Here is an 11,760-nt window from a genome sequence, read left to right on the forward strand (position 1 = left end):
ATTATTTATAATTATATTAATTGAATAAAAATGCACTTTAAAATGATGTTTCATCGCTTTTTATTAATTACAGACCCAAATAAAACAAATATTTGTGTTTTTCAAATAAATTTTCTTTACTCTCTTTTATAATAAATGAATTTATCTATTTCTAAGTAAAAACTGAAAGTGTCTACAGACACTTTCAGTTTTTACTTAGAAATAGATAAATTCATTTACTTAGAAATAGATCTGAAAAATGTAGAAGTAATTTTTTAAAATATCCTTTTTTTCTTGATAAAATTTTAATACTTATTATTATAATCTAGACATGTTAATTTTTAAATATACTTGTATATTGGGCCACAAGTATATATTATATATACTTGTGGCCCAAAACTCCTTGACTTTTTCCAATGCTGCCCAGAGAAACAAAAAGGTTGGACACCCCTGGTCTATATCTTCAGTTTCCTTTCGAAAATATTTATTGAAACAGCAGAATAATTTTAAAAACTTTATTGTGTCATATACGGTAACTTTTCTTACAATAAAACAAGACTAATTTACAATTTTTTATAGAAAATTAATTTATTTCAAAACATGATCTTATTCATGAATATAAAATTTATCATATTAAGACTTAGATAAATATAAAATTATTTTTCGTAACATTTAAAATTTTTAGTGTTAGATAACTGAAAAAACATTACACGATTTTAGAATTTATACATAAATAATACAATACACAGTAGTGAATCGTAATCTAATTTACAAATTATTACTACTTTTAACTTCTTAAAAAATATATGAAACAATTCAAAATTATATTTTCCAAAATATGTTAGACGTAATTTCAGTTCATACGAATGAAAACAAAAGTTAGCATACAAAATACTACACCTCCAAGATAGTGTCGTTCCGTAATTCATAATCTAAATGCACTCTTCTACAAGCGCATTTAGTATGATTCAGAAAGTTCAGAAGGATGGGTTCACCTCTATCGTACGTGCCATTAATAAGTAACTCGAACACTCTGAACGGAAGCGTGATCTTTTCGGTTTTCTTGGCGAGGCAAACCTTTCTGCTACTGTGGCAACACCCGGTGTCCTCCGAGCATCTGTGGAGTATGGCACAGTGAGGAACGTAGATTTTTTCCGGAGAAGTTCCCACCGGAATCAATTTGGCCACGGGTTTCGAGCAAGAACCTTCTCTGTGTACTTTCGCGTTGTATTTTTTGGCCATGGCGTTCAGGCGGTTACGTGGAATGACTTCGGAATTTTCGGGTGATTTCTCTCTTCTGGCAATTACTTCGATGATGATGATTTGAACAATTAAACACAAGAATATCCGAGTGAAGAACATGATTCGCTTGTCTGATTTATTAACGGAACGCAATTGGAAATTTTATCTTCGATTCTTTCGCCAACACTCGAAATTCTGCATGAAATAAATGATTTATGATATAATTATAACGCAAGTAAATTTTATACCATTAATAATTAGTAGTGTCATGCCCCTGTACATCATACTTTTCCTTTAGCAATCGAGTCCGCCGATCATCTAACTCACTCCTTTCGGGGAAATTTTTTTGAGTTGAAATAACGTGAATTCTGGTATGCATTGGAGTTCATACACAGTTGATCTGGGACCCTGCACCCTAAGGTTTCAGTATCTGGTTTCGTCTTTCATCTAACTACTTTCTCGAAATTAAGGAAAGACGGACGGACGGACGGACGGACAGACAGATAAACGACAGTGGAAATTTATGCTATAATTTTTTCAAATTGCAGCCCAACCAGCAATGAGTTGCTCAACTTTCCCGGCAACATTTGAAATGTTTATAGCGCCATCCGTTATATTTTATTTAAAAACTTTTTATATTTTTAACTATTATAAAATGGCAAAACGCTTAATTTTGAAGGTAGGGACAGGTTATATATATATGTATAATGTAAATGCTAATAACGAGTAAGTCCGACCCTACTAGGAGATACATACGACCCCCATTATCTCCCCATCCCTCGACCTTTAACTACCAAAATTTAATAGGATCGATCTCCCTAGTAATCAAATCTCCTGTAAAAAAATCAGAAATTTTCGTTAAAAAGCACAGGAATTATAAAGCGTCAAACAGGGTGAACAAACCCCCGAATTTTTTTGCATTTCTAACGTTTTAACAATTATAAGAACTTTGGCACAACAGGAGGTCACGTTATTTCAATTCAAAAATTTTTCCCCGAATACGAACACATTACCAAAAGAATGATACGAACATTTAATTAAACAGCACTCTCTCTGTACGCTAGTCGAACATATGCTATATGCTAAAGTCATTTGTGATGTAGTCGTGAAATTCCATAAAGATCGTGGAATTGTCTCGTACACAATATTCATTTTGACCATCTTTTTTACAGGTTTGTGGCCATTGATCCAAATAGTATTATGTAGACATGTCACACTGTGTATAGCTGCAGTTCTTTTCCGTTGTAACAATAACAACTATTTGTTACTGACATATAAAGCATCCTATTGGTTACAAAAATTTCTGAGAATGCTATCTATTTATATAGCTGTTAAACTAAGATCACGGCGAATGAAATGAAAAAAGAAGTGTAATTTTATGATTTTTCTTGAAATTTATCATCTATTAAAGTCAAATCTCAGTTTATCACGAGTGTTACGAGTCTCAACACTAACAGTAAGATGCAGAACAGAATGTACAGTACGTTTTTAATTATTTACATAAACTAAATATGGCGCATTTATTCTTCTATTCTCTACTGTTATACAAAAGCTATTAATCTGTAAATACTTTAACCAAAGTGTCATCCCTTCTTAATATTCCCCGTATTGTACTCACCTTCTAACACGCAAGAAACACTTCTTAATATTTTCTTACTGTTAACATAAACTATAAAATAATAACTGGTATAAAATTCAAAGTAGATGGAAGTTTACAATCCTACAAAATAGTATATATCGTACTTACTTCCCGCTCCTTATACGCCATTTTGTTGGCGAAAGTTACGAGTTGTGTAAAATTTGCATGTAGATACACTCGATTATACTGAGTTGGTTACTGCGGTAAAATTTGATTACGCTTTAATTTATTTTTCCGTGGAGTTTGTACAGTACTGTACTGTACATGCAAGATTGAAGTGTTTATTCATGATTTTTTTTTCAAAATAAATTACGTTTATCGATATCTGTTGGCATACTGGCACAACTGCAGACCTTGTTATACCGTTGAGTGGTGAATAAAGGGAATTGGGCCTGGATGAAAGGATTTTTTCGATTGTGATATTAGTCTTTTGGGATCCTAACAAAGCGATAGCAAGTATGGAGAATAGGCAGTATAATGGTACTCGAGAAAAACTAATCTTTGGAGTAAATATCTCGTAAACGAGTATGGTTCCTTTTGACATTTTTGCTCGTATAGAGAGGGGTCTAAATTTCTGGGGTGAGAAACCCATCATTCAGTGTTCACATCTTACCGTTATGTGATCTCGGCGATAAAGACAGAGGGTACTTTCGTTAATGCTCGTCACCTTTTTACCTAGGTCCTCAAAACAATAAATTAATAATGTTGCCAAATACTGTATCTGTCTGTCACTTATTTTAAAAAATCTAGCAACGAGAGTTGCATGACTTTCCCGGTTGCAACGAGTTCTTATTTAAAAATAACTTTTATATTATTAATAGAAAAAAGTAAAATTGTGTGTAACACCATCTGTTATCGGATTTTATTATAAAAAAACTTATATTTTTAATTACTATAATATAATAAAAAGCTTAATTTTGAGGGTAGAGGCGAAAATTCTTTTACAAAATGTAAAAGAATGTAAATGTTAATAACGAATAAAATCATTAAGTCCTACCCCTCTCGAGATATATGATCCCCTCCATCTCCCACCCTCTCGACCTTTCACTACGAAAATTTAATACAGTAGAACCTCGAAAACTCGGCCTAATGTGGACCGAAGGGTGGCCGAGTTTGTGAAAATGCCGGGTTATCGGGAATGGGGTTAAAAAAGGATAAGTATGCGTGTTTCCTCAAAAAATACTGNATATAGTTTTGTATTTTCTTGTTGGATATTGATTCTATATTTAGTGCTCATTTATGTTTATCCAGTTTGAATTTATATTACTCAATATATGTGAATGTGAAGCGTTTTCATTACTTTATGGTAAAGAAATCTTAAATATTATATTAAAATTTTAAACTTCCATACTTACACATTAAATTCAAAATCTTTCTCATCTAATTGCTAAACATGATTTATAAGACAATTTAGAGAATTATCTCAAATATTCTTCAGAAAGAACTAATTCAAAAATATTATATTCCATTAAACTAACCATTCTCTACTTGTAATCAACAAAACTTTCCACAACTGCTAGATATATAGGAACTGGAATAATCCTACAAAAAAAATCTTAAACTCAATACACTGTATGTTAAATTTACTTTAACCAAATTCCAAATATCAGCATTTGTAATGATATGTAGCCATCTTTTATATTATAAAAAATAAAAATTTTCTTGCATAGTGCCTACTTTATAAATTAGCATTTCCTTGCAATATTTTACAACTGGCAGCTGATATACTCCAATCACATTGATGATAACTCATTTTAGCCTAATGCTACAATAATATACTCAAAGCATATTATCTGTTCAATTGGGAGATATTGTCTTACCAAATATAAAGGCATTATCAGCTATAAATAAATGTATAAATTAATTAAAATTATATCTATTAATAACAATTATAACCCTCTCGATAGTGTCCCCACTTTGATGTAATGAGAGGGCTTGCATTCCTAAACAATTCAAATTTCTACCAGTAGGGTCAACCCAAGCTGAACAGGTCAAAGGTGATAGGAGAAACAAAGAGGGATGCCCTAGTTCTCCAGGTTGGGGGTTTAACAATGGTCAGGTTTCCCATTGATAATAAAACTGATGAGCTGGGTATGAAAAGCAACAGGAGACTATCATGCTCTATTCGACTCCCTAGTCTAAATGAGTAGAAGCATAATGAGAATTGAGAATGGCATTAGTATTCAGATGAAGAAATCAGATGAAGGAAAGTGCCTGGCCTGATAGGAAGAGAAGAGGGGCTCATCAGATCGTCAGCCTGCAAAATCCCTTGAGCTTAATTTTAATCACAATACAAAGGAAGGTATTTTGATAGTGGGTACCTGGAATGTAAGATCATTGAGAAAAACCAGGTAAGCTGGAAAATCTAAACAGAAATAGAGATAAATAAACTGGATATAGCTGGATTGAATGAAGTGAGGTCGGAAGAATGTAAACAAATTATAAGTGATGATATTTGTATGATGCATTCAGGGTAGAGGTTGCTCATCATGGTGTATCAATAGCAACATACAAGAAAATAAGAAATAGTGTACGTAGAACTGACTACATAAATGACAGACTAATGATGGTGAGAATCAAACCAAGAACAAGGGATATTGTGATTATACAAGTCTACATGTCAACAAGTGCCCATAAAAGCTACTGCAAACTAGACAATGCCATCACTTTCAACATGACATCAAAGGTAATTTTTATGGTCATGTGACTGTTTTGCTTCGACAACTGGGAAAATTTGATTAAATTTTTGCTGTTTATTCAAAGTTTATCATCTTTGCAAGGTAGCTCTAATTTAGAAATAGTTGAACTTTGTAACTTGATATATAATAAAGGAGAATGGCCAAAACACTTCCTAAAAGTAATAATGATGTGTATAGGGAAAAAGAAAATACAGTAAGATATGAAGACTATAGAACAATCAGTCTGATTTATCACACTGATAAAATTATGCTGAGAGTACTAACAAAAAGGCTGTATGGTAAACTAGATTATTTTATAGAGGAAGAGCAATATGAATTCAGGAGAGGAACTAGCACAAGAGATGCTATAGGTGTCTTAAGATCTCTGGGTGAAAGATAAATTGAGAAAGGTAGAGGAATCTGTTTTATGGACCTTAAAAAAGCCCTTTGATAGAGTAATGTAGCCAAAATTGATGGAAAGATAAAGGAGTTGATTGGAAAGAGAGAAAGCTAATATGGAATCTATATAAGGGACAACAGGTGATAATGAGAGTGAAGGCAGGTGAAGAAGTTTCAATCATTAAAGGAGTTAAGACAGGGATGTGGCATCCTATTCAATATATATCTAGAAGAGATAATTAAGGAATCAACAGATCAAAACAAAAGTGTTAAGATTGGCAGAATAATTGTAAAGTGCATCCATTTTGCAGATGATATGGCTGTGATAGTAGAGGATGCAAGAACACTAAGAAAATCAACAAAAACTGTGAAAAAGCAATGTGAATAAAACAAATGTAATGTGGCTAGGGGAAGACAGAATAATATCATTACAGATAGAAAAACAAGAAGTAGAACAAGTAAAGAGATTCTAGTATCTAGGTTCCTGAATAAGTGAAGGAAGATAGAAAAGAGAATAGCAATGGCAAAGGAAGCATTCATTAGAAAGAGAAAACTGTTAAGTGGACCGTTAAGTATAGCATTAAGAAAGCAATTAATGAAGTGCTATGTTTGGAGTATACTACTTTATGGAGCAGAAATGCAAGCGATGAGAAAGGCAGAAAGAGATAGAGTGGAAGCATTTGAGATATGGACTTGGAGAAGGATGCAAAAGATTAGCTAGACAGATAAAGTCAGAAATGTAGTAGTTTTGAAACAAATTGGAGAAGAAATGAAAATATTAAAGGAAATCAGGAAAAGAAAAGGAAAATGGCTGGGGTGTGTTTGAGAAGAGACTGCCTGCTGAGAATAGTGCTGGAAGGTAAGGTAAATGCAATAAAGAGGAAGAAGAAGAATAAAACTGATAGATGACCTGAAAGATTGACAAAGTTATACAATTCTCAAAGCTAGAGCTAATGTTAGAGAGAGATGGAGAAAGGTATTTCAGTGCTCTGATGCTCCTGCTCTTAAGCAGAAAACTTAAGAAGAACAATTATAAATTGGCTTGTTTCTTTGCTCTGCTTATAAATCATTTCAATCCCTAGCAACAATCTCTCTTTTTTTAAAAAATTTATAAAGGATTTTACATAAATTTACATAAATCAGGAACAAACATGTGCATTTAACATGTTATGTGGCAATTTTACATGGTAAAAAAACAAAAAGAGAGCCATATTATCTTGTAAAAAAATATACTGAAAAGACATTTAAAATATGCATTTAAAAATAAGCTATTCAGATAGAAAACTGCTTAAACAAAATCTGGTAATATATGGTTTAATGTTTAACCAATAAGTTTTGACTGAATAATTTCAATACAATTAAATTCTTAAATGCAAAATTTTCTTAAATTATTATTTCTACATGTCCCATAATAAATTTGCAAATATTTTGTTACGCCATACAACTTTACACAACATACTGTATGCCATTTAACATAGAAGATGAAAACTATATGAGCTAAGTAGATAATTTTGCTATTACTGTATTGTTGCACATACTAATATTTATATAATATAATTATTATTGTAATTTTCAAATGATTATAATTTAAATTTTGAAACATTATCTTAAAGAAGCATTCATTCTTGAAATTAAATATTTACATATTAACTAGTTATAATTTGTAGAATGAAATTTCAAACAAATTTATCTTCAATGAAAAAAAATCTCATTTACAACATTATTTATCAAATGTTTTATAACCTGTTCAATTTTCCTGAGAAAGTAAGGTTGCTTCCTATGAAAATAAACTGCTGAATGATACAAATGGATCCAATTATCCAAGCAGTTACCAACCCTCAATATACATAAACTGAGTAAATCACAGTTAAAGTTTTTCATTTTCAAAAAATATTTTCATAAAAATATTCAAGAAAATCTCTTTTTTTTTTCTATACAGTAATTTTGAATAATGTCTTCAATATGAAATGATATTAATTTTTATTTTTTGAAAGAAATTGTATAAATTTTGGGGTGGTAGGATCCTGCCTTTTGAGAAAGCAATCCAAAAAAGTGTCTCCAACTAAATTGTCAGAAATATTTCAAATATTTGGGTCTTAGCACAAATCTGCAATCATCATATAGATGTCATAACATTCCTGCAGGTGTATTTTCTAACTAGCCCAACTGGGTGAGAAATCCACCAACCGGGCAACCCTAGCATGCAGCACAAAGCACTATTGTTGAGACTTTCCTTTCAGCTAAACAAGATTACATTGTACTTTGATTACTAAATTATATATTTTTTTTAATGCTGCCACCCACAACGTATCTCAAGTGAACTGCATATAAACAATGTATAATCAACCAAATGGGTTGAACGATTTCTGTAAAATATCGAAATGTTTATAACAAGACTGCGGGTTAGTTGCCGAGCTTGTTAAATACATTAATAGTAGCCTTGCAATTTAGTTGTTTCTGCAAATGGAGATTGCATAATACTGAATTTATATGTGACTTCAATCCATATTTTTTGCACATTTGAATGTCAGTGGCTTTTTGCATAACTGGATCCCCAAGTTCACATCTTAGCAGATTCAAGTTTTTTTTAAGGCCTAAATTTTGTACAGGAATCAACATAGTTCCTTCCGGCGCTAGAATCTAGAGTGATCACATGAGTAATAGGTAAACTTAGATTATCATGTCAGCTATTTCACATACCTTTCCTTTTATTGTCTTAAAACTTTAAATCATATTTTTGTTTGTATACATTATCATAACATTCCTTTATTTTTATTTACTGTTTTCTTGAACGACAAATCTAGCAAATCATTACAGTAGGGATTATTTATCTAGTATCGAGTACGTCAAGTAGTTTTACCACTCCACAACAGGAAGCCAGCACAGACAAAGAACATAAAACAACATTCCAATCTATACCATCGACAAAAAATTACAATATACAGATCCGATTCAAACTAGGCCACCTCACTTTAGGCCGACGATTTATCCGACATCTATCTGGACAACAACTTGGTGGCATCATAACTTCACAACCCCACGTACAGCCTCAACTTCGGATCACTTTTCTTCGGGGGAATCATTTAGGAAATCCCATTCATTTTCAAAGCGACCTCCGGAAGGTCGAGTTCTGCACCACGCAACTTCGGCAATCTAGGGTACTGGATACAAGTCAAATTTAAATTTCCACACTCTTACCACATTAAAGAACTTATAAGAGATTGATCGGTTTGTGGACCCGGTAAGTTATCTTTTAGCCCAGAGGACGTGCTGCGACAACTATTTATTTTTCTGAAAATAATGTTTCATTAAATATTTTCAAATCAAGATAATACAGTTTAATGCCAGAATAACTGTATATTATATGGGTTTGAATGTATTACCTTAACTTAATGTAAATATATTTTGAAATGTGTACATTTTCTTTTCACTCTATCTCAATAGAGAGATATTTTCAAATGTATTTTTGTAGCTCACAATTTGTATTATTTCATTTCATGATACTGGAAACATTTCTGAACTCGAAGTATGATAAGACTTCAGAGATAACGTGTTTTTTTTATCAAATATAGATAATTTTACCTGTTTAATAGAATATAAATTGAATTTTAACGTTCAGACGCCTTTTCTATCCTTCTTCAACTATTAAATATTATAATTACGTTCTTTTAAATGGAGTAAATGAAAATTTAACGTGTAATTTGACGTACAAACCAGACGATCTGTTGTTGTTTATGTCGATCCGCTCGCCACCTGGTGGTGAAAGATATTTTACTATCCTGAAAAAAATAAAAAATATTTTTTTCTAATTTTTACAAATTGTGAATGTTATTAATAAATTAATTTTTGTTTTTATTATCTCTTTATTTTTTTTAATTCTACGCCCTATGGGTAATAGAAAGGCCGCCCATTGTGAGTTTGACCAGACCCACGATAAGCGGTCGAGTTATTTTTTTTTACTCTTTCCGCTCTGTGGGCACTAAGAGAGCCTCTTATAGCAGGCTCATTATGGGTTCGGCCAGACCCACAATGGGGCGACCGGGTAGTGAGGGACGGGGCCCGACATATCCGAACGGGGCCCGACATATCCGAACGGACCCCCCTCCCCCGAAAGATTCCTGGAGATTCCTTGACCCGTCCGGATTCGATCTCGGGTCCCCCAGAGCGGTAGGCTGCCACCTTGACCGTTCGGTCATCCGGCCGTCAATGAGCAGTTGAGTGGCGAGGGACGGGGCCTCCGAAACATTCCTAGGGTTTTTCGAACCGTCCGGATTCGATATGGGGTTCCCCAGAACAAGAGACTGACGCCTTTCCCGTCTCGGCCATCCCGTGAACATTAAAGGCGCGTTGCCTGGTAAAACTATTTTAATACAACTGGAAAAGCAAAATAATGGCATAGCCCGTTTCAAATAAAATAGTTATGCCGTTGGTTTGCTTATCCGGCTGTATTAAAGCCAATTTAGCAGGCAACACGCTCTAAGAACGCTTTCTAAATGCCCATCTTGATTTCGAGGCTCACAACGTGGAAAGTTGAGCGATGAGAGAAAACAGTTCCGACATATTTGGCTCGTCCAACCATGAAAATTTCTGAATATTCACAGAGTGGAATCCAAATGCTATGATTCCGTAATAAAGGAATCAAAAATTATTTTTACGGAATGCGTGTATGCAGTGTCGAGGTAGATTTTTACGAGATCGGAGCCTGCAGTGTACTAAAAAAAAATAATTATTTTCAATGCAGCACTGGCCTTTATACCCATCTACAGACATTCATATGTAATTGTTACCGCGACGAATTTCTATAAAATGAGGCTTGCAAATGCATTCTAGGAGTGGTATTCTTAAGATATTACTTCAAGCTAAAGTCAAGCGAAATGGCAACAGTTGACCAGGATAAAATAGTATAAATTTGAGACTGCAAAATAATTGCTTGTTTCTAGGTCAATAGTGCTGCAAAGTATCTTTCGTATATTAAGTACTATATAATAGGTATACATAAACTAGATCCACTTAGTGAAGATTGTTGAAAAGACTTGCAGAGATTTTAGCTTCACACGAGACAGACTATTTTCTTCTTAGACACACAGATGGCCTGTAGGCATTAACATACAGACTGGATAGAAATCCGAAAAGCACCTGGACACAAATGTAATGCTTGATGACGAATTAGATCCTTTAGTTTCAATGTAGATTAATGCACAGAGCCATAAAAAACAACACACATTGCTAAATAGGATCACTTAAGGTTAATTACGTAACAAACCATTCAGTTGTACACAAACCATTCAAACCAAGTATAAATCATAAAGAGAAACAAAGAAAAATGTATTTGCTTCCGAAAACAATTGGTCTATATCAGGGGTGTCCAACCCGCGGCCCAAGGCAAGTTCCAATGCGGCCCAATAAACGTGTAAACAAAACCGACAAATGTTTTAATTTTTTTATTATTTATTTATTTCAACGGCATAAACTCAAGAAAAGTTTCACAAAGCCATAAACCTTTATTCATATTTTATTTTTGAGTGGAAAGAAAATATTTTCAAATGCTTTGAGATGTGTGAATGCGGAATGATTACTAAATAAAGCTGGAGTTGTGACTCAAAGGATTATAGACCCAAATTTGGGAAAAGCAAGGAAAGATGAGAAAGGACAAAAGATGTAGTAGTGAGAAACGTTAAATAGATTAAACAAATAGAGAGTCCCTAGGAAACCGTAATTTTTCAACCTTTTTCACTTCTTTATCTTTTGTCTTTTGTCTCTTTTTCCCCGCACTTGGGTCTATAATCCTTTGATTCACAGCTCCAGCTTTATTTAGTATTTCTT

The 11,760-nt window shown here is 33.1% G+C and overlaps 1 protein-coding gene across 1 annotated transcript in view; it reads right to left on the bottom strand.

The window, feature by feature from the left end:
• The window catches only part of LOC111624632, a 23,884-nt gene extending 14,222 nt beyond the window's left edge, over positions 1-9,662 (bottom strand). The window contains exon 1 of the mRNA XM_023367540.1: positions 9,648-9,662. The gene's annotated coding sequence lies outside the window, so the exon portion shown is untranslated. The remainder of the gene's footprint in view (positions 1-9,647) is intronic.
• Between the last annotated feature and the right edge of the window lie 2,098 nt (positions 9,663-11,760).

The sequence above is a fragment of the Centruroides sculpturatus genome, unplaced genomic scaffold (genome assembly GCF_000671375.1).
Source record: "Centruroides sculpturatus isolate CEXI.00-Female unplaced genomic scaffold, Cexi_2.0 scaffold27, whole genome shotgun sequence".
NCBI lineage: Eukaryota > Metazoa > Arthropoda > Arachnida > Scorpiones > Buthidae > Centruroides > Centruroides sculpturatus.